Raw genomic sequence first — 27,186 nt, forward strand, 5'->3', positions numbered from 1 at the left:
GATAGACCTTACCTTCATTAGTGATACTATAATCAGGAACTTGCAGTGACGTGCCAGCGAGAAGTACATACACAATGATCATCAACCTATCATCGTCCAAACCTCGCAAAGGAATATTATGAAGCCACTAAAAAGAATAACGATGAGCTGGGTAATCAAGAAATTTGACCCAGAAATGTTCAAGGAGGCACTTCTGGAAAATACATTGCTATCGGGAAGCGCACAAGAAAAAGTTTCATAGGTCGTGGAAAAATGGCAACGGGCATGTCTTTATGCCTCGGCGTAGCGCTTTCCGATGACGAAGAATTTCTGGTGGAATTCAGAAATTGAAGAATGCCAGAAAAAGTGCCTGAAAGCCAGGAGACGCTCCTAGCGCTGAAGCAAATCCGAACATTTCAAGCGGATGTATACTGAAGTTGACTCTGACCCATGGGGTGGCGCATACAGGTCGGTGATACCATCACTAAAAGGCAAGCGCTCCCCACCGCTTGTCCAGACTTGTTGCAGAATATAGTGAATACTCTGTTCCCAGCAGATGTGAACCGTAGGAGTCTTCCTGCAATACATATAAATCCCGACGTAGTTCCGGTAGTGGTAAATGAGGAGGTTCTGGACGCAGCGAGAAGATTGACTAAAAAAAAGACTCCAGGACCGGATGGAATCCCCAATATAGCCCTGAAAGTAGCCACCAGGACAGCGTCAGGTATGTTTGCCCAAGTTTTCACGGCATTCCTTAGGGAAGGAAAATTCCCCGAGCAATGGAAACTACAAAAGCTCATACTCATTCCGAAGGTAGGTAAACCATTGGGTGACCCTCCCTCATATAGACCGATATGTCTAGTCAAGACCATTGGCAAACTATTTGAGCGTGTAAATGTACAACAGACTGCTCGTTGTTGCGGAAAAGGAAAGAGGGGTTCCGACCAGCAATTCAATACAGGCCCCAAAATACATTGTACGCATTGTGAGGTTTCCATGCCCCGGAGGGGCTCCTGGCTTGGCAAGCGTTTCTCTGTACTGTTAAACAGCAAAAATTATCCCCCTACGGAAGGAGTGTCGTAAGCTCCGCAGTTTGGTACAGCGTTTACACGCCCGCGAGAAGGGATTCGCCATAAGGGCAGAGTAAAGAGGTTAGAGGCATATTTATCTGCTAGGCGACGTCTTCTTATGGGAGCAACCCAGTCTGTTTTGCTCTAGGGCACAGAGGTGTGGGCTGATGCCCTTGACAAGGAGGTGCATCGTAAGTGCTTTATTAAAGCGCAGAAGCAGGGAGCTTTGCAAGGGGCGTGTGCTTGTCACCCTGTCTCTGAACTTGCCGTGATGGGGATCCCCGTTGTCCTCCTTGCTGAGGAGCGTATAGCTATCTATAGCCGCAAGGGCGAAAACCTAAAAGAGATAGTTGCCTGTGAAAAGCGTTAACACATTCGTACTGAATGGCAACTAAGCAAGCAAAATAAGCAAAGAGGCAGATGGACTGCCCATCGGCAATTTAAATTTGTGGCTGCACCGAAAGTATTATTATTATTATTCTGTTAAGGGAAAGTCGCACCGCGTCCTTGAAGAACTATTGTGCCCTTTTTACTGGTCATAGTGTACCCATTGATCATAGTATCTCAAGCAGGCCTATAACCGTTATTAACTTTAGTATGTTCCCCACTTCCAGATGTTTCAGCTTTGCATCTGGTATTAAGTGTTCTCCCAGATGCCTCGACCTACTTTGCACAAGTGCCGGACACTGTCCCAGGACGTGTACAGAGGTTTCGTCCTCCTCCTCACAAAACTTGCAAGCAGTGTCCGTAGATATCCTTAGCTTCCCTAGGTGATAGTTCAGCTGACAATGACCAGTGAGAATTCCCACTATGATTCGGAGGTTCTTTTTGGTGAGGTTTAATCCACCGAAAGTATGGTGAGATTGATTATTTCCTTACTCAACTTCTAAGTGGGCATGGAGGTTTTCAGTTATACCTACACAAGATTGGGAAGGCACGATCTCCTGATTTTGTTCTGCGATGGAGTGGTGGACGACGCCTAACTCAGCTTTTTCTCTTTTGAAAGATGGGGCAGCTTTCGTCAACAGCTTCATGCAGACACAGGGAAACTCTCTCCAAAAAACATTGTCAAAGAGATGCCAAGGAGTGCGGGCAAATGGAGTTGTGTTGTGCATTATGTTCGGGTTGTTTCTTATTGTGAAGAGAATTGAGTTCAACCTTCCATTCCGTTGGTGAAAGGAATTCCCTGACTTAAAGGTTCCTAAAGCCAGGAGAACTAGCCCGAAGGAATGTGTTAAACGGTTCCTGGCTAGTTCTTTGATGACAGGGGGTGTTTAGTTGGTAGTGCGACAGCGTACTGTTGCGGAAGCCCAACAGTCTGTGCTCTTACGCATTTGCCTACCCTATTCCCCCCCCCCCCCAACCAAAAAAAAAAAACAAAAACCTACCTGATAGGAGGCGCTAGGGTGTGGAGCGTAAACATGACTTACCGTTTAGTGACGTTAAGGGTGTGCACCGCCTTCACCACAATCTGAGGCAGCGTATATTATTCCAGTAATGCTCCCGATGGGCATTCTGGCAAGTGAGGCACACTGTCTGCATTAGAAAAAGGGAATGAATTTAACTAAAAAGGATACAGAATTCCAAAAGGTGGCAAGACGGGAGTCGCTGTTAAAGTGGTAACAACAGTGGGATGACTCACAGAGGAATCGCTGGTGGTTTCATCGATGACACGGCGAGATTAACTACCATCTGACTCAGTTCCAGGACATGATGGTTTCGGGAAATATCTGGTATTCAGGTTGGAAGATTCTCCTTTTTGTCCCTAAGGGCCTGGAGCATGATATGTTTTACTGCCCGGGAGTTCGTATAGTGAGGAGGAGTCTGAAAACTAGCATAAGTGCTGAGAACGTTATGAAGTCAGAGGCAAACTGGAGCGCCTTGAATTATGCAATGAAAACGATACTGGTGGAACCTGGAATGTGGGGTGTTCAAAGAGGGCGCGAAGAGCGAGCTAATGCATTGTAGGGATTCGGCGGAGATAGAAGAAGGGGTAAGTGAGGGTGGTTTTGTTGGGTGAGAATCCCATTCATTGCTGCAACTAGGCGCGACAGTGCCTACCTCCATCCAGAGAAAAGGCAGAAGTCAACTTCCTCTACCAGAAAAAGGATAGCATATTCAATCTGGGGCTGTTTTAGGAGGAAAGGAAAATTTGCCAAATGAATATAGTATGAACCAAGTTCATCACTATTTCGCAGGAAATAAGAAGTTTGATAAACACAATTAAGTATGAAACGAGTGATGGACAATAAACGACGAAGCAAGATCAATTTACGTCAGCAAGATATCCTTGGGTATACGACTTCGTAAGCACGTCAACAGGAAGGTCAAGAACAGAATCGGACAACATACAATGGTAAAACTGAATCTAAGGTTACATAAGTTCTATTTCTAAATCTAAATGCAATCGAGTCAATCAATCAAACCGTTCAACAATAGGAACAGGGACTGAAGGATACATACTCGTATATGTAGTATACAAATAAAGAAAGGACATTACTCCTGCTAAAAAGCTTTCTTTAACGCCCACTCCAATCCATCCAAGAAACCTCTTTAACTTTTCACCATTCACTTCACGAACAATGGCCTTGAGAGCATGATTATGTTGATAAAGGATGTTGGGGCTTTCCAATCTCTTAATACAAACAACATCATGCATTTTACACAAGCCTCCACACTCCTGAATCCTTCAATTCATCATCGCACTTAGCAAATACAATGACGTGTGCGTGACGAGCTAATGCCATTGAAAATATTGAAGGAGATTTCAGAAGATGGACGCATCAACCGGGAAACCTTCAAATCCATTTTAAAATCCAAACTGAAAGGAAGAACCAATTTCGTGGTGCTTGTAAAGCTGTCGAGGAATCCGTGTATAGTCAAGGAACCTAGCCCTCATCCATCTTTCTAATCAAATTTTCGTACACTAGATGCTGTTAGTTTTGTGTCCTTGCAGAATCGTTATATGCTTGGAATATTATTGAGTCCTGAGGGAATTATAAACCAGTTCGGCCAGAAAGAACTGAACTCAGCACACAAGCCAAGGAGTCACACAAACTCCAAGGGTTGGCTTGGGTGTGTGTCAGTGGGGCAATGAGGACATGCCCAACGACATCCCAGGAGATCCTTTTGAGATATTTTTTTTTTGCAGTAGGATAGGTGAATGCGTTTACGCACTGAGATTCCTGCTACAGTACGCTGTCAGACTACCAACTAAACACCTCCCTCGCATCAGAGAACTAGCGTCGAACCGTCTGACACATTACTTCGAGCTAACCCTCCCGCTCTCCCGGCTTTGGGAGCCTCCAAGTCAGGGAATCCCTTTCACCAACGGGAGAGGAGGAGAGGAAGGTAGTTGCTAGTTTAGGGAACTCTTTGCCATCCGGTCCCTCCGCCGGTCGAGTTCAATCTTCTTCGCAATAAGAAGAGCCCGAATATAATGCGCAACGCGATTCCAACTGACAGTGATCTTGGGCATCTCTCTGACAATGTTGTCTGGAGGTAGCCACCCTATGTTTGCATAAAGCTGCTGCCCCACCTTTTGCAAGAGAAAAAGGTGTGTTCAGCGTTGTCCGCCACCCCATTGAAAAACACACAATCAGGAGATCTCGGCTTCCCAATCCTGTGCAGGTAAGACTGAAAACCTACATACCCACTTAGAAGTTGGATAAGGAAGTAGTGCCTTCGGTTCAACCACGGGTCTAAATTGTCGATGAGCCGTGCAGTCCATCTGCCTCTGGACTCATTTTGCCACTTCACGGACAACCATTTCTCTTAAGTTCTCGCCCTTACGGCGGTAGATAGCTTTGCGCTCCTTACAAGGAGGGCAACGGGGATCACTCCCGCGATCACTATCACTGCCGGTTCTGAGACGGTGCGATAAGTAGACGCCACTCGCAAAGCTTCCCGCCTCTGCACTTGAGCAAGGTGCTTACGATGCAGCCCATACTTCCGCGCCATAGAGCAGAACCGACTGTGTTGCTCCCATAAGGAGACGTCTCCTAGTAAATATGGGGCCCCATAATTCGCCATTAGCGGACTCAAGGCTGAGACTCCACATGCAGCCCTGTCCGCTGCCACTTTGAAGCTCATCCTCGAGTGGAGCAATCAATCAAGGTATTTAACCGCTGGTTTTGACTCTATCGTCAACTCGCTGATCGATATGGGACGTAAGGTCGGGATTCTCTTTCTGGTCAAGATGATTACTTCGGTGTTTTCCAGCATAAGGCTGAAACTATAAGCAGTCATTCATCTGCTTACCTGGCGCATGGATATGCCAAGCCTGTTTTGCGCCTGTTCAACAGTGCATCCAGCAACAAATGCCGCAACGTCGTCTGCATAACCGACCAGGGGCGACTCTTCGGGCATATCGAGCCTCCGAAAGCTACCATGGGAAGCGTTGCAGAAGTGCGGCTCCAGGGTGGATCCATGTGCTATCTCCGACGTGATTTCCATCCTCCTCTGGCCCTTTAGCGTCTCATAGAGCAGGGGGCGGTCTTTCAGATAATCCCTCGATATCCGCAAGAGGTAGCTTGCCACATGAAATTAATTTTCTAATGTGCCTAGCATATCTATCTATCTTACGGAATTGAAGTCATTTGGCATTTCTGATATCAAGCGTTATGAGGAGCACTATCCATCGAGATAGGCGGCTGTGTGCCTCGGGTCGATGAACCGCATCTATGTCCTCCATAACAGCATCCACTGTAGATTTCCCTGTTCTGAACCCGAATTGCCTTAGGGATAAGTCAACGGGAGCTCGAATTGCTTCAGTGAGTCTACTCTTGATTAGCTTCTCAAGCACTTTCCTGGTCGAGTCAAGCATTAACAGCGGTCGGTATGAAGACGGGAGTTCTTGGCCTCCGTTTCCCTTGCTGATCAGCGCGAGCCTGGCCATATTCCAGCAACAAGGAACAACTCCTTCCTTCAAGCAAGCGTTGAGCTCCTCAAGCAGCAAGGCTGCCCATTGGCGGAACACCAGTTTGCAGACTTCTGCTGGGATGCCATCAGGATCTGGCGTCTTCTTGTTTTTCATAGTAAGAACCGCTTCTTTGAGTCCGCCCATTGTGAAAACCCGCACTTGATGTCTGGGGAATAATTACCGCACAATACGGTCCACCTGGTTGGTATTTAGTATGCAGGGGTTTCGCAGGACCCCGATTTTCCGGGTAATAAGCTTATAGCCAAGTCATCATGGGTCCTCATTCACTTCGTTGACCAGGTTCTGCTAGCCCATGAGCTTTGTTTTTTTTTTTTTTAATTGCGCTGCAGGGTTTTCTTTTCGCTAATCTATGCGGTGCCTTTATGGGGCATGCCTCCTCGTTGGCGTGTAAACTTTGTGCCAAACGGCGGAGTTTATGATACTTCCTCCGCAGGCCGGCAATTTCAGCTGTCCATCAGTACATAGAAGGCTTGTCGCGGACTGGAAGCCTCGCCATCGTTATCAGGTTAATCACTGAATCTACGACGGAGTCAGTTGCTATGCCTTCACCCTCCGGAGCGCTCTCCAGCGCGGCTCTGCCTGCTTCAAAAGCTTCGATGAACTTCCCAATGTTCACCCTCGCAACATTCCACAGGCAGGGGGAACCTTGCGTTGGTGCTTGCCAGCAAGTAGCGTGAACCACTTCGAACGCGATGCACTGGTGATCATTTGCGAGAGAAGTCTTTCAGGACTCGCCACCCCTCCACCGATAACGCCGGAGATTCCTAACAAAAAGTGATGCCAGGAATGCTTCCTTCACAGTCTCGGCGCCGAAACATTGGCGTGGGTCCGGTGTTTAGAAATACAAGCCCGGTCGCCAGGATTCGCCCCTCCGTGTTCCAAACGGTGTCCTCCAGAGCATCAAGCGTCAGGTAAACGCTAGAAACGTCCCTAAACACCGGATCCTGACAAACCCATTCCCTCGGTCTTAGGCAAGAACACGGAGTCGATAGCGGCGGCGTCCGATAAGTCGAGATGCCATGAAGCCGGGTCTCTGTTTCGGTATTGCTCGTTGGTTAGCACTGGATCGGCATTTACTTCCGCAGCGAAGTGTGCTAACAACTGGTGTGCGATTACACTCCGTTGCATGTTAATTTGTAAAATACGGATCATGCCATTCGCACCCTAGTCCTTTCCAATTCCACCCTGAAAATTGGAAATCATCCCGATCCCACAGTGTGTGCGACGCTCTCGCCAGACGTTCCCTGCAGAGAATGCATCTTTCACTTTCATTGCAGGTCTTCGCTTGATGATCCACTTGGCCCATCGCCGGCATGCTGTTCTCCTGTACCCTTGCAAGTTGCTGATGTGTGTCCATAGTCCAGACACCTGTAGCATTCGGTCGAGACTATCCGCATTCGTATCCTGCATACTACCCATCCAATCTTGATTCTCCCGCTGTTAATGAGTTTCCTTGTATATTGCTCGGGTACTTCGACCACGGCGAGTTTTTGGCCTTGAGTATTTACAGAGGTGATACCTATCCGGCTATTGGTTACCTCTGGACATTCACGCTTTATCCCCTGCTCCACTTCGACTTTCCTTGTGAGGCAATCAAGATCCCGATTTTCTAGAGAGCACATAGGCTCTATGCTAGCATACTTCCTTCCGGGATTAACCCTTCTCCGTCTGCACATACAGCTGCAGGCAGAGAGGGCAATCTTCAGGATGACCGGGAGTATCAGTGAGGCGGGAAGCTGCCTAAACCGAAGGAAGATTGATATTCTTTCTAGGCGGTACCCCGAGTTCTTGATACCTGAGGATAACATTATAACCACGTTTCGCTTTGATAAGAAGTTTGAAACACGTTAGAGTAACAAGGCAGACTGGGAGGGCGTAACTGTGACATCCTTTTTAAACCAGCAACTGATTACTTGGTACACTAAAGAATCCCTCACAGCAGAGGGAGCGGGAGCCGGGGTCATTGGTCCAAGTGAAATGTACTTGGAGCCAATGGGTAAGAACACTAACAAATTCCAGGCGGAAATATACGCCATACACAGATGTGATTATCCTTTAATCTGCAAAGGAACTACAGGGGGCAGAACATTGCAATTCTCACCGACAGCCAAGCAGCGATCAAGGCACTTAGGTCCAACAAGGTGAACTCTAAACTGGTATGAGAGTGCCTTGAGAGACTGAATACGCTCGGTTGGCACAATATGGTCTGGATACTCTGGGTGCCAGGCCATGTCGGGTTGGAAGGCAATGAGGCAGCGGACGAACTAGCCAAGAAGGGAGCAAGGATGCCTTTATATGGACCAGAGCCCTTCTGTTGAATTGGAAACGGGTTCACGGCTATGATATTAAAAAATGAAAAGGAACAGTTGGAGGAACTATACTGGGTGAACCTACCAGGAATGGAGCAGTCTAGGATGCTTATTGGGGGAGACGATCCCAAGCGCTGAAAGGATTGCTTAAACCTCACCTCGAAGAGCCTTCGAATCATAGTGGGAAATCTCACTGGTCACTGCCAACTAAACTATGACCTAGGGAAGCTAGGGATATCTGTGGACACTGTCTGCAGATTCTGCGTGGAGTGTGATGAAACCTTTAACTAGTCCTGGGACAGTGTCCGCCACTTGTGAAAAGTTATAGTTCTTTAAGGACGCGGTGCGACTTCCCTTTACCAGATTAATAGCTGCAAGGATCTGTTGCTTTGTACGTAAAATAACCAGATCCACTGTAAATCCTGGTCCTCTTAATAAATGAGCTTGTCCAAAATATTCGTGGTTGGCAGCTTTATCTCACTTCATCTTGTCTACAAGTAAATCGTGAACTGTCCGAAACATTTCCCTTCAACGATAGGGAATTACGGGAACACAATGATGGAACATCCCGAATAAAGGATGGATCACGACCAGCATACATTTAACTACAGCAGCATTCGTCGGGGTGGTTCCTTCAGAATCCTGTGCCATATGTTTCCTATTCAATCAGTCACGCTGTTAATTAGATTTTGTGGTTGATTGATCTGAAGGATGTCTTGGCAATAAGTAAATGAACACCAGGTCCATATGCGGCTAATATAATCTCTGAGGAAGTTAATATGTTTGCAGAGAAGATTGTCACATCGGAAGTGTATCTTCCATGGTACGGAGGCTTTCTACAATGCACCTGACGTGCCCAATCAGCCTAATTGAGTGTCCTTATCTGCAGATTATCGCAGATTAAATCTAGGAAATGGGGCACTAATCTGTGTAAACTATTGTGATGAGAACATAATCAAGGACGATGTTTTGCTAGTTAATCCCAGCACGTATGCATTTACAATTAATTTCTGGAACCTCAATGTAAGGATTCTTGTCAATAGCTCCATTGGATGCTGCATTGACTGCCTGGAGCGTGCAATAGAATGATTAGACTTTGCACTACAGACAAGATATAGGGAATTAAGATATTGCTGAAAACTGAGTACTAAACTCGTCCTTATTCCCTGATAGGTCATATGTTTTCCTCCAACATATCAAGCGCCAACAACCTTTAGTTTCCTTGTTGCAATTGTAGCTGCTTCAAGTTTGTGTATCCAAGAAGTTCGAAACAACTTGCCAATAGATACAAACTGAAAGCCTCAAGTCTATCTAAATTTCGAGGAACTGGGTCTTCTTGCAACAATTGTTTCGATAGCAGAATATTCTCATGAGGATAACAAAGGAAAGTTGGGATGTTCTTGCTATTCTTCATCGAGGATTATGAACTGAGTTTGGATTTTAGTTGGTGAACTATCAAACAAGGATATTTTCTGAAACTACCTTCCATGTTCATTCAATTCCTTCTTAACCAAAACATGCATAACATGTGGTCTATCGATATAACTATTATATCTCGATCCTGTGAAGACGCAATAACTCTTGCTATTTCCCACGAGAATAGCCGGAATTCTTTATAAGGAATCAATTTGCTCTAGTGAACAGGAGGGTCTGGCTTATGCCTCCACTTGCCAAATGGTTTAATATTTTTTTCGTCCTTTTACAAGCCCCATCTGCACCATACCTGACAGAGACAGTGCGGCGCTAGCCCAGGTAAAATAGCCCCACCATGTCTGCACTTTACCAGCATCGTACATCCTTCGAGGGTTGTATAAATAATTGAGTTGCACTGGAGCGAAAGTGGAAAAGCAAGCAAATAATGTGCATCCTTGCAATCCATTAGTTCTAGTCAAAGGAAATCGATTCGTTTGTAAATATTCCCATAAGAGTTTGCCTGCATTTTCTCGAACAGATGCAATGGTTTAGGGTTTGTGTTACATCTTCTGGAAAGACGCTTACAGTTGTAGAAGACGAAGGAGGCGTTTCGGTTGGGAACTTGTAAATTGTGTTTGAGCACAGAAAGTGAATTTGTTGTGAATTTATCCAGGAAGAGAATTGCATTGAGCTTATTCGAGTCATGTCTTTCCTACTAAGGAGCCAAAAAAATAAATTCTGTTTCGACAGTGCAACAGTTAAGCTATTTCATGGTAGATAACCTTAAAGGTGTCCGGTCTAAGTTAGAAGTATTCACTTCTGCATTCTACCAGACGGAGAGTCACCTTAATCAATTGCCTCAACGATTACCTTGTCGTGGACAAGGAGCTCAGTAAGGAAGATCCTCGAGGAAACCGGAGGTGACACCTGACGCTAAGCGATAGTCAAAACCTCAAGCCAAAGTGTGACTACTGTGCAGAGGGCTGAATTGTGACAGAGGCAGATGCGGTTGTGAATGGTGAACTCTGGGTACCTGGCGACTCCTAGTTTCAACTAGTCTGGTCTCAGCAAAAAGGGACTCTGCGAGATCGACTTAGATTCCTTGGTAAAGTTAAGGTCATGGCAGCCAATTATGAAAAATCTTGATCGTGACGATCCAATCCCGAGCAAAGAGGCAATCATAAACTCATCAATTTTGATATAGTGTAGACTCAGATTCTCCACTTACTCAGGTGGGAATCAATTCAATTGGGACCCAGTCTCTAACGAATGAGTCGAAGCAGACCCCTTCCGTCAGCACTCCCAAACCCGGGTTTCAATCGGCCCCACCTGGCCCCAAGCTTTAATCGGCGCCGCCTGGTGAGGCTAAAGTCTTGTCCACGGGGTCTGAAACTCCTCCTAGCTGGACTGGACTGCATCCTCGCAAGGAATTAAGCTTCGCATTGAGTCGGTAGGTACACACCGTACAATGTTACGTCTAAATTTGCCGACGAAAATACGAAAAAGTGCCTTAGGTAGTACTGCACCTCCCTCAACGATGTATGGAAGGGTGTGCGACTAAGTCTGAAAAGGGTCTCTGAGCTGCCATCGTTCAAAAAGTGTTTTCTCTGACTTTCAGAAGAGGAGTGTAATGGTACTGAGGACTTGGAACAATTTGGTGTCCAGAACGGTCTCAACACTTCCACCTAGATGTTGCTAGGCAGCAAAGCAGGAGAGAGAGAGAGCCGAAATGCCGGCAACTTTTCTTACTGTTGACGTTTCCGAACTGCACATGCAGAAAAAGCAAAAAGACTGGCGATTTCGTCCAGGGCAGAGGCAACTCATCAGATGTTGCCTCACCTCTCCCCTGGAAGCAGCGTAATCGAAAGTGATAACAGGTGGAAGACGCTCCTTTATATAATCGGAAAAACACGACAGTTGTAGCCAATGCTAGACCAAAGCTAGATTTTTGGATATCAAGGATCCTAAATCCACGGCGACTGTATTTATCAGACGTCGGATCAATAACTGACCTGTTGTATGCCAATGGATAGACCTCGCTCCTGCATGGTGGTCCCAAAAGAACTTCAAACTAACGTCCTGGCTACACGGCACCGGTTAAACTAACCATAAAAAGCCACCATGGAGATGAGGAGATCCTATAGTTTCTGCATATTTCCTCTATGACGGGCGGCCTGATCTGATTATGCTTCCTGTTAAAGTTACATAATTCGGCAAGTCCTCATACGACCCCCTCGTGTTGGCCCATGGAAACCGTCTTCGGACGGGCCAAGAGTGTGTAGGGTCGGGCTGGGAGTAGGCTTCTCCAACTGATGAGGATCTGCTTGTCTGCTGGTCATGTGTCTGGCGGAGCCCGGGGATCGTTTCCCTGCACAGGAGAAGGTTCTAATAGGACCCCAAGCCAAGATGGAACAGCATACATCGAGGGCTGCGTGGCTAATGGGTCTGCGAATTCTGAATACCTTGGCACCTTCGGTTTCAAATAAGATTCTTGCCCTTTCCCGGACTACTCGTGGGACCAAGACATTGACTCAATTTTAAAAATAGCTAAATTGACGGTAGAAGAAGAGGGGGTGAAACCAAGCGCATCATCGGAAGATGAGCTGCTAGCATCCTGCCAGGAGATAGTTGCCGTTAAGAGCAGTATACCTGGTACCAACTGTAGCACCGTAAGGACCTCCTGGAGCGAGGCGGCAGATGAACTAGTGGCTTCCAGCCTTGAATCCACTGTCGTCAAACCCAATGTAGCGAGTACCAGACATAGTACTCCTAACCCGTCGGGGGATCCTTCGAAAGTGAAAACCGACAAGAACGTCGGTCGCCGGAAACCGACTAAGAAGCGAAGGTCCACTGGTGTCCTGCTCAAGAGCCAGTACCAGATGGCCATGCATATTCTCAAGAAGATTGCTAAGAATAAGGAAATCGGTACTGTCGACGAGCGGGATGAAAAAGACCTCGCTAGATACTAGGCGATTGTTGAGGAATACAATAGCAAACGCCTGGCAGACGAACAGAAGACGAAGCCGCAATCGGTCTCAAGACGAGGTCGAGCAAGATCATAAACGGAGCAGAGTGGGCAAGAGCTCAGACGCTAAGCAACATCTGAAGAAATGTGTGCAGCAACAGTAAGCCGACGGGCCACGAATTGCGAAACCCTTGAGCGATGTGGCCAGGAGCCACTTACGTATGGTGCTGGCGGATGGTAATTCCGCTAGTGGCAAACTAGCGCCGCAGGTGTGGAACAGTGTTGAGGCCGGGCTGTCGAAAATGGTCTTTCAGCATCTCCTGGACACCGAAAGCAAACACACGGGATCTATCTTCTGCTTTGATTCCTTCCAGATGGTCTGTGGCTTCCACCTTACAACTTGCGACGACCAATTCTCTAGCGACTTTGCTGGTTCGTGCGTCACTAAAATCAGCGACGCTTGGGAGGGCGTAAAGCTCAAAGTCATACCCTACGATGAAATACGACCGGTTGCTCGCATCTGGTTGCCGAAGGTCGCAAGGATAAGGACAAGCTCATCAAATCCCTGCGCATTCAAAACGCCTGGATTCCTATGGACGACTGGGCTGTTATCAAGGACGAAGAACACCGGACAAACAGCCAACCTTTTCTACAACGTATAAACAGAGAGTGCCTGGAGGCACTGGAAAAGGTCGACTATAAAGTGCGGTTCGGAATCAGGAACGCAAAGGTAAAAGTGTACCGCTTCGCAAGACCGGACGACGTCCTGGATCCAATCGACGCCGCCAACGAACTGTTGGAGGACATAAGGATCGACGGTCCGACGAGAACCGACGAGACGTGAGTTATTTTTTGATTTTATTATTCCTTCAAACCTATCGGTGTGTAAAAGGACGAGCACACCAACCTCCCATTTCCCCAGCTCGGAGAATTGTGACGGTTGTGAGGAGGTCCTTGATATCACCCTAATAAAATAGAATCTTTCCTCCAATGTAAAGTATATGAGTGTAATCCTGGATCCAAAACTAAATTGGAGATTGAACATAGAACTGAGGATTGAGAATGTTTGTATAGCCTTCTATCCCTGCAAGAGAACCTTTGCAAAGAAATACGGCTGCATTGTATGGTGGCAGGGTTTCAGCAAAAATGCAGTGGAAAGAAGCTTAATAAGATTCAAACAAGTTCGTGTGCGGAGGTTACTGGAACTCTGCAGTCCTGCCCGGCAGATCCTCTCAATGCACTCCTGCGTCTTCTTTACCCAGACCTCCACATTTAATACGTTGTAGCGACCAGTGCCGTCAGATTTCGTGAATCCGGATTCTGAACAGCGAAATCCTGAGTGGAAGACTGTTGGCGTGTTGCAAGGTTGTGACATAGTATTCTTCACCTATGGATCAAAGATGATCTGTGGAGTCGGTACGGGGTTTTTTCGGATACACACAGTGTATCCAAGTCGTATAGTCTCCCAGGTTTTACCAGTGTATTCCAAGCAGAAGGACTGGCGATACTGGAAGCCTGTTGATGGCTGGAGCATAATCCGAGCCCCAAGCATAACAAAGCCATGTTTACCGGCAACCAAGCGGCCATTAAGGCCTTCTACTCAGCGACGACATCCTCCAGTTTGGTGCGGCAGTGCAGAAATGCGTTAAACAGTCTGGGCGACAAGCTCAGGGTTATTCTCCTTTGGGTTCCCAGGCATAGGAACATAAAAGGGAGTGAGCAGGCTAACGGACTGACTAGGCGAGGCTCTGCTCTTGGTAGACCTTGGGCGGGTACAGTCGGTGTCTCGCAGATGCCTGCCAATTGTAGAATCACAACTCACACTTCTTAGCTGCCGCGGGTCTTCGATGGCGAGGACTTACCAACTATGCCAAGTCAGGGAGGATTTGGTCCACTTATAACATAGCCCGATCACGAGAGCTTCAGTGCTAGACGCGTGCAAATGCATACAAGTTTACGGCGGTCTGCATGGGGCACTGGCCCATAGGGGACCGTGCCACCAGGTTCGACATACCCTAAAATTCGCATTGTCGAAGCTGCGGAGAAGGAGGGAAACCCTCAGCCACTTCCTCTTCGATTGCCTAGCTTTACCTAGAGTCAGGCTACGGACACTAGGTAAACCATTCTTCAGGGACGCCAGAGACATTTCTAGCGGCAGAGTGGGAGAGCTGCTTTCATTCGTGAATGCTTCCTGCTCTGAAGATTCGATCCGTCTGGACTCTCCCTCCCTGGTCTTATAACATCAGTCACGGTCTTAGGAGTTTGTGGCATCAAAACGGCGCACCACAGCGTTAATTGGGCTCCTCGGAGTGGCCACTGATACATACCTATTTAGCTCAATCGTGACGATCCAACCCTAAGTAAAGGGGCAGCGCAAAACTAATCGATTTTGAACCAGAGTCTAGACTCAGATTCTCCACTTTTTCAAGGGGAAACCCAGTCCTTAACGGACGAGTTGAACCAGGCTCCAATTGGCGCCACCTGCTGAGGCTAAAGTCTTGCCCACGGGTTAGCATCTAACCTCGGACAGGAAACAGCCTTCGGGCAAACCGCCTTTGGGCAACTGCTTCCGGGTTCACTGCCTTCGGGGAAAACGCCCGGGGTAAACCGCCTCCAAGTAAATCAAAACTTACGAGGTGTGCCAAGAATGAATGGAAATCCGCATCCGGAACATCAACGGCTAAGGGCAAATGGAAGCGGAAGCGGGCCTTGGAAGATTCCAACCCTTGGACACAAAAGGTAACAAAGAGAGCTCGGCCCGCAACGGCTAAACCTTGATTTGCTGGTCTTGCATCACAACACCAATCTATCTGGTAGCAATACTGAGCAGTGCGAAGAGCTTAGGAGGAAGCTCCTACTAGCTGTAAGGATTACATCCTCGCAAGGCATTAAGCTTCGCTTTGAGTTGGTTGGTGTATTCCATAAAATGTGCAAAGGTTTTCTGAGCTGCCATCGTTCAAAAAGAGGAAGCTCTGGCTTTCAAAAGAGGAGCGTAATATTGCTGAGGTTTTGGAACAACTTGGTGTCCACAATAACCTCAACATCTCCACCTGGATGCTGCTAGGCAGCAAAGCCAGGAAGAGAGCCGATAAGCCGGAGACTTTCCGTACTATCGGTGTTTTCGAAGCGTGTATTGTGAAACCCATCCGTAGTTTACATAATAACGAAATCTATGAGCGATACCACGACCGTCTGGAAAGATGCCTGCTTATTAAGGTGGGCCCAGACCGGATACCAGTTGTTAGTTGGTATTTCACTATCATACGAAGAATGCAAAAAACACATAAATATGTAAGGCACGGATTTTAATTCTCTGCGTGGTAAGAAACCTCAAAGACCTCAAATCCACCTGCAACTTTCAACAAGTAAGTCACGGTCGCAGATTGGATTTTAGAGGTCTAATTAATTCCATGCTCCCTACGGACAAATCTGTGAAAGACATTTCAGTGGAAATCTTGCACTCAGTGTTTACGGCGGGATCACCTTCCGAAATGAGAGGGACTGGAAAACCAACCCTGCTCAGTCTTTCGGTTCCACTGTTGCGAAATCCTTTTAGAAAACGGATGAGGAAGGCTCCGTATAAGGGGACTACAGACTAAATCTTGTCTGTCAGAATCTTTTCTTCCATCTCTACTACTGAGCCGAAGAAAGGAAAGCTGGTGAAGTGAACTTAACTATCCTAATTCTCCTAGTGGCCCCTGGTGAGGTTCCCAACCGATATTGGCGGAATATACTGAGAAAGAAAGCTAAGTTTCTTGGAAATGAGGACATGGGCGTTGCTGCAGCACTAAGTATGACATTATCCAGGGAAATCGGACGTGAGGAAGCGGAACTTTCCGCGGAAGGTTCTCCCATTAGAACATTTGTCAAGCTTGCAACACGTATCCAACCTGTTCCGATAGGCTCTGACACTACAGTGTTTGTAAGTGTGTCGGATTGATAATATAGAATCAACCTTAATAAATACGTATTTGGCCTTTTGGAATCAAGAAGGGTAGTGTGTTTCTGGCAACATAGGCTAAGTGCTTGCCATTAGTCCTGTTGGTGCACTTTGTGGGTGGTATCAGGTCCTCATTTTGGACAGTTAGTCGGCCGGGTCCCAGAGAACAAACAAAAATCAACAACAAAGACAAAAACTTAGTTGTCGTCTCCGCACTCCTTTTTTTAAAGATCCTCAGGCATTCCATTCCCATTTGGCGCTTTGTTGTTTTTCAGCGCTTTTAGTGCATTCTTTACTTCTTTGAATGTAGGTTTTGGGGTAGGTCCCGATACGGGCTTAGCACCTTAAAAGCTCCTCGAAATATAGGATTTACCGGGTTTTTATCTCGGAAAGGAATCCTGCAAAAATGATCTCGAGCAACTTGTTCAAAAATGGAATGATCGCCTCATGCAACACGGTCTCAGATTGAATTTAAACAAAACTGAATTTTTGACGACCGATCCCCATGAAACAGGCACAATCACTGTCAACGGCAGTGATCTGCCCAGAACTGAGTGATTTAAATACCTCGGGTCAACGCTATCAGCCAATGGAGAGCTGCGTTATGAAATTGCTTCACGCATTAACGCAACCTAGATGAAGTGGCGTTCCACAACTGGTGTCCTTTGTGATCGACGTATCAACGAACGTCTCAAATCTAAAATTTACCGCAATGTCGTCCGTCCAGTCGCTCTCTATGGTTCTGAGTGTTGGCCGACCATAAAAGACAATGAACGGCGTCTTGCGGTAATGGAGACGAAGATGGTACGTTGGACTAGTGGCGTCACAAGTTTAGATCACATCCGAAATGAGGATATCCGCGATCGTTATGGGGTTGCACCGATCGTGGAAAAGTTGCGAGAGGGGTGTCTTCGATGGTATGGTCACGCAATTCGTGCAAACGAGAATTCACTTGCAAAGATTGGTCTGAACATCGAAGTCGATGGTAAACGACCAAAAGGCAGACCTAAGAAATGGTGGCTTGATACGCTGGATGGGGATTTGAAAGCCTCGAGATTGCACCCAGATCAGGCATTCGATAAAGCCAGATGGCGAAGCCGATCACGACGAGTCGACCCCGCTTGTGAACGGGACAAAGGCTGAAGAAAAAGAAAGAAAGGAATCCTGTATTCCTGGGAAATATGGTTATGGGCTGGATTCCTACTGTCATACTGTTCAGCAAACTGCAAAATTTTGTTTGTTTGTCTCGATTGGCTCTCGTGGGTCCCTCCTGATATTGTTTATATACAATGTTTCTCTTATCGATGCGGGTACTCTTGTTCTTATAACGCTCCGAAGTATTTCTTAGTTCTGTAGCTTTTGAATATCGAACATGGTATATGGGGTGAGCAAGAAGACTAAATACAGGCGGAGCAAATCAAGGCTCTGGGGAGCATGGAATGTCATTGCAACTAACTGGCCCGTCGCCCTTGTGGTTCGTGTATTGATGTGTCGATGGCGCCAAGGTGCTTTTCTTGTGTATGTTTTCCCATCCAATGTGGCAAGCCATAAAGGGCTGTGCAATGACGCATGCTCGTAACCATGTGCTCGCAACCAATTCACCGCACACCAAGGCACATCGCATACACGACACTAACATAAGATAAAAAGAGCGGATTTTTTTTTCACGCGATTACCGTAGAAAGTCGAACATGCGCAATGATTTTTTTTGTTCATACAATTTCGAATAAATCGCTGGGGGATGAATTTCCTGTATAATGGGAATTTCCTGTCTTCTTGAGGGTGAGCTTGCTATTCCCATTATTTGCTATCCTAATCGATATTTTATTTTGACGCCCACTATGGTCGCTGCGCAATTTGCCCGCGATATGAGGTGGTCTAAGTGGATAGATGCAGCTCATTTCTGTTGCAAGCGAATTCTATGAGGATGCTTCCTTTCTCGTTAGTTATGTCGTGGAGACTGTGACCTTCAGTAGTTTCACGCTGAACCAGCTCTTTTCTGATTTTTATGTTGATGTTCTCGAGTATAATCTCTACCAGGTTCGTGGACAGTGAATCAAATACTAATTCAAGGCGAGTCCTTCATTGGAGCCCATACTATTCCTTGATAAGTCAAACGTTGAAAAATTTAGTTTAGACTCAAAGCACACTCTGATGCTGGGGACGAAATTCTTGAGGACGAAGGTGTGCGCTCGTGGTTACCTGAAATGCACTTCAGCTCTCCACACGACTTCTCGAGATTCAGGCACTCCACCTCTGCGCTAAGAGTCCTTGGAGCGACACACTCGTCGCCATCTTGGGAGGTGTGGATTCCACTGGATAGCATAGCCTGCAATGTAATTACCGCCCCCCCCCCCCCACTGCCACTTCCGTCTTCCTATCACACCACATAGGACTGTCAAGCAGGATAGGAAGGATAATAGAAATAGGGACTAACGGTTTCGTCCAGGGCATTCGCAAAAACACGCCAAGGGTGGGAAACCGGCAATAGTTTGAACCTAAGGAGGATAGAATATGTAAAGGAGTGTTTTCCATCTGTTGCCACTTACGGTCACGCTGTTCCCAGGGTAGAGGTGAGGCAGCATCTGATGAGTTGCCTCAGCCCTGGACGAAACCGTTAGTCCTTATTTTTAAATGCTTGGTGCCATGCCCCAAACGAGGGATCCGTGAACCAAAAAAACCTGAGAGTAAGTTGCTCTCCACTTGGTCCGGTCCAACATCAAATGGATGTGGACTTTGGATCACTCACTATACTAAACAATAAGGATAATAGAGTTGTCATTCTTTTCTGATGAATTTTTTTTTGCCCAACAAATTCAACCATTTATACAGGGAATAATGAATCAATTTCAAAAATTCAGAGGAAGAGGTCTTCCAAAAATTATCCCCAGCCGTATTGTAATTATATTTAATAAAATTAAAATCTCATTAACACGTACTACGAATCTCGTTCACTTCAATTTAATCTCCACAATATTTCACGGCAGGATATATTCGCCGTCATATTTTCCAACCTTTTTCCACGATAAAGTCCGGACCAAATGCATGATTTATGAAATTCGGTTTTAATATCGCGATGAAAGCTTAATCCTTTCGCTGGAAACGTCACATAAATTTATCACACTCGGTCATTTGAAATTATATTGACCGCAAAAACCATAAATTGACGACAAATTACATTGGGTGGTGGTCATCCATTATCGTGCCGTCAGCACCTGGTCGCGAATGGGATTTAATTGTGGTTTGCTTTTTGGCTAAAGGATGAATGCAGTACGTATTTGTGATTTGTGTCCTGTGGGCTTTTGTTTGTGGCTTTTCATATGAGATGTTAATGTGATTAGGCTAAAAATCGCATTTGGTAAGGACTTCAAGGTTTGTCATGTCTATCATGTCTCGTCTAAAAAGCGGTGTCTGCCGATCACAAAAAGTGGAAGAAAGCATCTCCTCAATTCATCCGGTCCAAGATGAGGCGTATGCGGACTGAGGAGTCCCTCAATTCCTAAGCAGGAATAATTTTCTAGAATTTCTCAAATAGCTTCGATAGCAAGAGGAGCTTTTCGGTCCATCGGATTAATGAAAACCAATGAAATCCCATAGGCATGAGATGCACGACACCAACAGCATCAAAAAGATGCGCTGAATTCTTTACGCGCAAGGGATTGATGAACGTCGAGCATGTGCAATGGTTTTCTTTCACCATACAAATTCAACCAATGCGCCAGGAGATGAATCTATTGCATATAGTATTTTTGGGTTTGGGTTGGCTTGAGACTGAACCCTTCTCAACGTCATACTTGGCGGGGCGGGGTTTCTGTTCGACAATTAGATTGATGACTCCCACAGGATTGGTCTATTAAGTTCCTCCATCGGGTCGGAATAATTTATAGTGTGGAAAAGTGGTTGATTTTCGAGGATTACATCTTTATGTTTTTTTCTTTTTCGATTGACATCCGAAGCTGGGCTGGGTTATGGACCATTAGAGACCACTCTTCTAGGGCCTCGTTTGTTCGCTTTATGGATACGGGTTATGGGTCATTCCTTAGTTCAAAGTGGTTCCTTTCGGTCAACTTTTTCAGTACTAGATTGGTTATTGGTTGTTTATCCGTAACTATAATAGCATTACCTTTGTCGGCTTTTAGGCAGTATACTGGCTTCTTCTACAGCTCGGTTACGGTATTAGTATCGATCGTAGTTCCAGCCCTTGTTAGCAGATCCATTTCTTTCATGCTGAAACTAATAGATGACCAATTAATAACCTGATTGGAAATATTACTTATACCTAAGCGTCTCAGGTGAGTAGGAAGTCACGAATTACGTAGCCAGACCTACAAAACAGTTATGTTAACTCTGGCACGTTTTCAACCACTAGAAGCAGCTATCACCGAGGCCATCTAAGCATTTCAGAGCTCAGATGCGGTGTCGTCAGGTCTTGTTGCTTCCCCGATTTCATTCGTTTTATTGCTTCCTTGACTTCAGTTGTGCTGACAACTTCGTCTCTATAGTTTTACGTGGGTACCTGTCTCGGAGACATAATCCCACGGTCTTCTTAAGACGCGGATTGATTTTGTAACCAGAATCAGAGTCCTGCTGCGACAAATGCATGGCTGTGGATGCAAGACTTACCTAAATCTCTACCGACCTAAGGAGCACGGCTCCTCCCGAAGGTCTCTCTTCGTTTGAACGTAACCAACCACCCTTATGAAGTTCCCACTAGGGGACCAACCGCAGCAACCGAGATGAACGCACATACAACAGGAATTCTCCTGAAATATGTGAATTCAGGGGCTAACCCGGTTCCCATGGTACTACCCCTGGTAAGGTTTCGTGACCTAATGCCCTAATTAGGCCTTTGGAGCATTTGCCTACTGCATCACGGCCAGCAAGCCAATGTGATATAGCGTCTCGCGGTGCTACCACCATAGAGGTTCTCCTCGGCCATTCGCTTTTGGTTCGGCCGACTGGGTTGCTGGCCCGTCTTCCTCACCGCTACCTCTGAGTACCAGTTGCGCTGACAGATGGAACTGTTCCGAATGTCGGCAATGATTGTGGAAGTGGAAGATGAGCAAATTCTTCAGTTGAAATCTGCTCGAAATATTTTCGTCATCTATGTGTTGCGGCTCGACGGTCGGTGAGCTAGCGTTTTTCGTCGTGTGGTAGAGCCGTTTCTTTTCGCGAGCTTTTATTTGAACATCGTCATTCCAGCCTAGTTGAGGAAGTTGAAGAAGATGAGACAATCGTTTGATGAATCATGTATTCATAAGTACAAGGTCATGGGTGTCCGTAAAATCGATTCTACGGTCGCCACCCTTATGCGCGTTCTAAACCCCTTTTCCTAATGGCACTTGTTACCGTCTGTCTTTTCCCAACATCAAATCGTTCGACTTCTTTAATGGCATCACGGAAATCCTCTGAGATGGCAATGCCAACATTGTATGGAGTGTATGGACTACCAAAATAGAGAAATTTATAGCTGTTTTCCGAAGGGTTCTTGTGATTTTCTCGGTCTTTCCAGTTAAAGTGTCACTCTTAAGCGTACAGACACGTATTTGTTTTGCTCGGACTAACTTGCATACGTCCTGACGCCGACCATGCGTCAAGAACCGGAGTGAGGAGCGAAGAGAGAAGAGAGAAGAGAGGAGAGAGGAGAGAGAACAGAGAAGAGAGGAGAGAGAAGAAAGAAGAGAGAAGAGAGAAGATAGAAGATAGAAGAGAGAAAAGAGAAGAGAGAAGAGAGAAGAGAGAAGAGAAGAGAGAAGAGAGAAGAGAGAAGAGAGAAGAGAGAAGAGAGAAGAGAGAAGAGAGAAGAGAGAAGAGAGAACCGGCTGAAGATCTGGCATTGGGCTTCTCTGGTACCCTGTCGCTGCTCATCCTCCACTCCATGCTGGTCTGCTTCACCTCGTGTGTGTAATGCATACCAGCTCGTCACAGGTGATAATTCCATTCAAAAACGCTTCCGCCTCTTTCTGGAATTGTTCGATACTGCCTATGGTCTTTCGATAGGAGACGTGGTACCCATCTAGCAGAGACTTTTCGAAATTCCCAGTCATCTGTCATGAATTCTTAGGCACTTCCAGAGCCAAGCTTGACTTCCTCTACGATTTAGAATAGCGACATTCGCCTATTTTGCTCAATGAGCCTTGATAAGACTCGTCCTTGGCCGACGGGCATGGTTCAGATTTGTGACTTTCTCACGCTCTCTAGAGACTTCCTTATGCAAAGTAAGTACTCAGGCCCTTGAAAGAGTATTTTCTCCAAACTTTGCACTTAATGGCTGCAAATTTTCAGTCCGAAACGCGCCCTCCCTAGTCAAAAACTTAATAACAACGAGAAAGCGTTCGAACATTTTCCAGGCGATCTGAAGGAGAAAAAATGAGTCACAGCTACTCGGGGATGAGAAGGTTGCAGGTTTGCAAAAGGTAATACGTTGTTGATTCTCGACGACCGCGAGTTTTCCGCATTTTTAGTAAAGGAAGCCATTCAATGTCATCTGTATCTACAACAAGCCATCCAGCAGTAAACCAAGAACTTCCATAATCCGCCCAGAACACCCGACGCTCACCGGAAAAGTCTACATTTGTAGAAAGCAATTTTTGATTTGAATGAAATAAGGGCTCTGCAAGAGTTGGCAGGCGGTCTTTTGGAAGGTTTGACTTCAGTCTCCATTGAGCCGTTTTCCCTGTGATTGCGGTGATTTGTTGCGTGGATGGGGCGTGAGTTCAGTCTGTTTTCTGTTTCGTTTCGGTCGTCGGGTTCCGCTCCGATGTTCCACCTCTGCTTCACTCCCTAGCTCACAAGTCTCGGAAAGAAAAATCCGCGGGAAGCGCGATCCCCCTGTGGCAGGGGTTTTAGTCAGGTTGCCCCCTTTTGGCGGCACAATCCGGCTGCGTGGTTCCGCCAGCTGGAGGCGTAATTTGCACTGACAGTTTTAACCACGCCCTTATCAGTCTCGACGTGGAGACCATTAATTTGGATACGCACATACTGGAGGATTGCTCCTCTGTCAAACTAAAGGAACAGCTCATACGCCGGTTGTTCGTGAGTGAGGAAGCGCCACACTTGCAAAACGAGCTGAATCTGGGTGACCGTACCCCTAGCCAGCTGCTTCGAGAAATGAGGCAGCTGGGTGGGGATAAGGTCGGCTCAGAGTTGTTGAAGTCCCTATGATTAAAACGGGTCCCGGAGAGCACCCGCCCCATCTTAACCTGCGCAGACTCAGGGTCGTTGGAGGTGTTGTCCACCACGCTGATAAAGTCCACGTTGTATACGCATGCTTCGTGGCCACGGAAGTCTTTAAAAACACATCTCAGGAAGCGGAAGGGGTAGTGAAAGGAATGGTGACGATAGTGAAAGCAATGCTTACGACGATTGTAGGTACTTTGCGTTCGGAAGGTAGATCTCGATCGCAGTTACGGTCGAGGTTTGCTTCCCGAAAAGGGAAGGGGTCCGGGTAGTCGCACGCCGAGACTCTCATCGCCCCGACGATTTGCTAGGTCAAGCGACTAAATGTACCGCCGGATGCAATTTCAATACAACAAAAAACTAGCTCCGCTGTTTGCCTCAGCGAAGGTTACTTGAAGTGCAGTATCACGTCGCCATACAATGTTCGATCCTCTGAGCAGGTGTTGCTTTCTGGTAAACATGGGCGCCAAGGTGTCGCTTCGCCCCGTACATCGTCCAAACACGTTGATACCGCAGAACTTTGACCGGCTGCCGCGAACTTGTCTCCTATCCGCACTTATGGCTACATGCAGGCGGACGTGAGTCTTGGACTGCGCGGAACGTTTTAGTGTCGATTCGTTTTGGCAGACTTTTGCACCCCCATTTTAGGCGCAGATTTTCTGTGTCACTATGGCCAATATCCCCCCAGGATCTGCAGAGCAAAGCCTTAATAGACTCCGCAACCTCTTTAAAGTCGTCAGGAAAGGTTTTCACCTGCGGAAACAATACACTTTCCATGGTTTTTCAGGACTTCGCCGACCATCGCATTGGCGCACTCTTCCGAAAATAACGCAGCGGTTATGCACGAGATGCAGCACTACATCAGTAGAACCGGCTCATCGATCTTCTCTAAGGAGCGTTCCCTAGCACCCCAGAAGCTAGCTGTTGCAAGGAAAGAGTTCGATGCTCTCATGAAACAGGATATTTGCAGACCTTCCAATAGCTGTTAGTCATTTCCACTTCACATGGTCCCTAAGTCAAACTGCGTATGCAGGCCTTGCGGAGATTATAGGCGTCTGAATGCGCAGATAATTCCCGACCCGTACCCTATTCCACTCATCCATGATTTCACGCATTCACTGACAAACTGCCGTATCTTCACACCTTGGATCTGGCCAAGGAATACCACCAAATTTTTGTTAATCCCGAAGACATACCGGAAAGGACGTCTCTTCTTCCGAATCTGAGCATTTGGACCATTTCCAGTGCTTTTTACCACGTCTCCTTCAGGCCAGGCTCGTTTTGAACGTTGAAGAACGTAAATTTCTACAGAAGCAGGTGAAATTTCTCGGGCACATGATTACTCCTGACAGAATTGAACCAGACCCAGATAAGGTTCAAGCAATTAAGAGTTTTCCACCACCAACCACGGTGAACAATTTGCGAAGTTTCTTGGGCATGTTAAACTTCTATCAACGTTTCTTATTCAAGGCCGTTCATCAACAAGCTATCCTCAACGCTCACTTGTCTGGGCATAAAACCAACGACTCCCGTGAAGTTGCATGGTCTAATTAGGCCGTCCAGGCGTTTCACAGTTTGTTGCTACATTACTGGATTTCCTCAGCCAGAAGCACCCCTAGCTGGGTTCGTCGATGCCTCAGACATGGGTGCCGCTCTTCACCAATGGTAACTACAGCGCTTACGATCGTGAGCTACTCGCCGCGTACCAGTCGCAATCATCACAGGCCAACGAATGCAGTTTGAGTCTACTGTTTTCTCGGAGTTAGGTAAGCTCCTTTGTGTCAAACGTAACAGGACAAATACATACCATCCGCAGTCCAATGGAATGTTGGAACGTTGGCACCGGACACTAAAGGCCGCCTTAATGACTCGCGACGATCCGCCGTGGTCGCGGTGTTTGCCATTCGTCCTTCTCGGCCCATGCACAGCTCACTGAACGGGGTTCACGGCCAGCCCCGCGAAGATGGTGAAAATCCGTGTCCCCTGGGTGACTCGAGACATGCTCAGAGGTCCTCATTAAGGTGGTTAATCTTCCGAGGCCGCTGGACCTACCATACGGGGGCCTCTTTAAAGTCCTAGAACGACGGGGCACTCCTTCTCGTACTCTTTATATAGGAAGTGGATTGGAGATCCGATAAGCTGTGTGAGGAAATAGGTTCGGAAGATAAAGTGGGTAAGCTGCGGAGTGATATTAGTGGTGGTGCCAGTTGTGGATGATAACTTTCTCCTTGATGAGGTTAAGATTTTGGGGGAGGAAGGATTATTATTCTTTAGTAATTTAGAGGTCTCGTACTTCTTGGGTAGCTTCTATGCACTTTCGTACAACTGACAGTTAGGGCTGGAGGAGTGAGGGTTTGAGGAGTCGTTCTGCGGTGTTAATAATTAGGACTACACCATTGTGATGCCTCCCGCTTGGGATCGGTGGAGGTCTTGATGAGTAGTCACGCATTGGAACTTGGTGAGGTGCCAGGAAAAGATCGATGTAGGAATTGTTTTTTTGGTGGTGGAATCAAGGCTGGTTTTTGACCAAAAACTTTGGTTGCAGGAAGGAAAAGTAATCGGGGTACCAGCTGACAAACCTATTGCCGTTTCGGTTTATGCTCATTTTGTACCACGAAATATACGTGACATTTAGGTTACTTACTAGCATTAGGGAGGTGTGTTTATTGTGGCGCATTGAGAAGACTCTGAGGCAGTGTGCTAGCTTTGTGAAGTCAGTTGAATTTAGTGACTGGTTAGAACGGTAAAGGGTACCGAGGAATGTGACGTAGGACTGGTTTGAAATGGAGACGACAGTTAAACCGACCCTGATTCAAATAAAGTCCTCTCTCTCTCTGTAATGCAAATTTCTTGTTTTTCGGTTCATGAACTTTCCGCTTTTTGCATTCCGTACCAACGAGGTCGTGAATTTTCTGACGCGATAAAACTTTTATCTCTTTTATAGTAGAATAAGTTGGTCACCGACTTTAGATAGAAGTCAATCTCCATAATCGAATAAATGCGAAGGACATCATTGAATTTGTGAGTACTTCTGAGAATTGTTCACACATTTCCTCAATACCGCACTTGACTCAAGTTGGATCCATTATCCAATAAATATCATTTCACGTCGTAAAGCAGAACAACTCGCCCACACAACGAATGACATTATCTTTTTACATGAGCAACAAATGGACGCCACTCGAAGAAACCAAAATGATATTATACCTTTCAATCTTGCCAATGAACATCAATTCCATTTATGGAGGCAATTTCTTTGAAAGTCTCTTCAGAGAAGGTAGCACATAGCACACATCACTGCATCGGCTACCACGGCTTGGTGGCCATCGATATGGCCCACCAAGGAATCATTTATTCTATTACACCGCTCTCAATCACTTTTGACCATC

Source organism: Hermetia illucens, chromosome 2 (genome assembly GCF_905115235.1).
Source record: "Hermetia illucens chromosome 2, iHerIll2.2.curated.20191125, whole genome shotgun sequence".
NCBI classification, from domain to species: domain Eukaryota; kingdom Metazoa; phylum Arthropoda; class Insecta; order Diptera; family Stratiomyidae; genus Hermetia; species Hermetia illucens.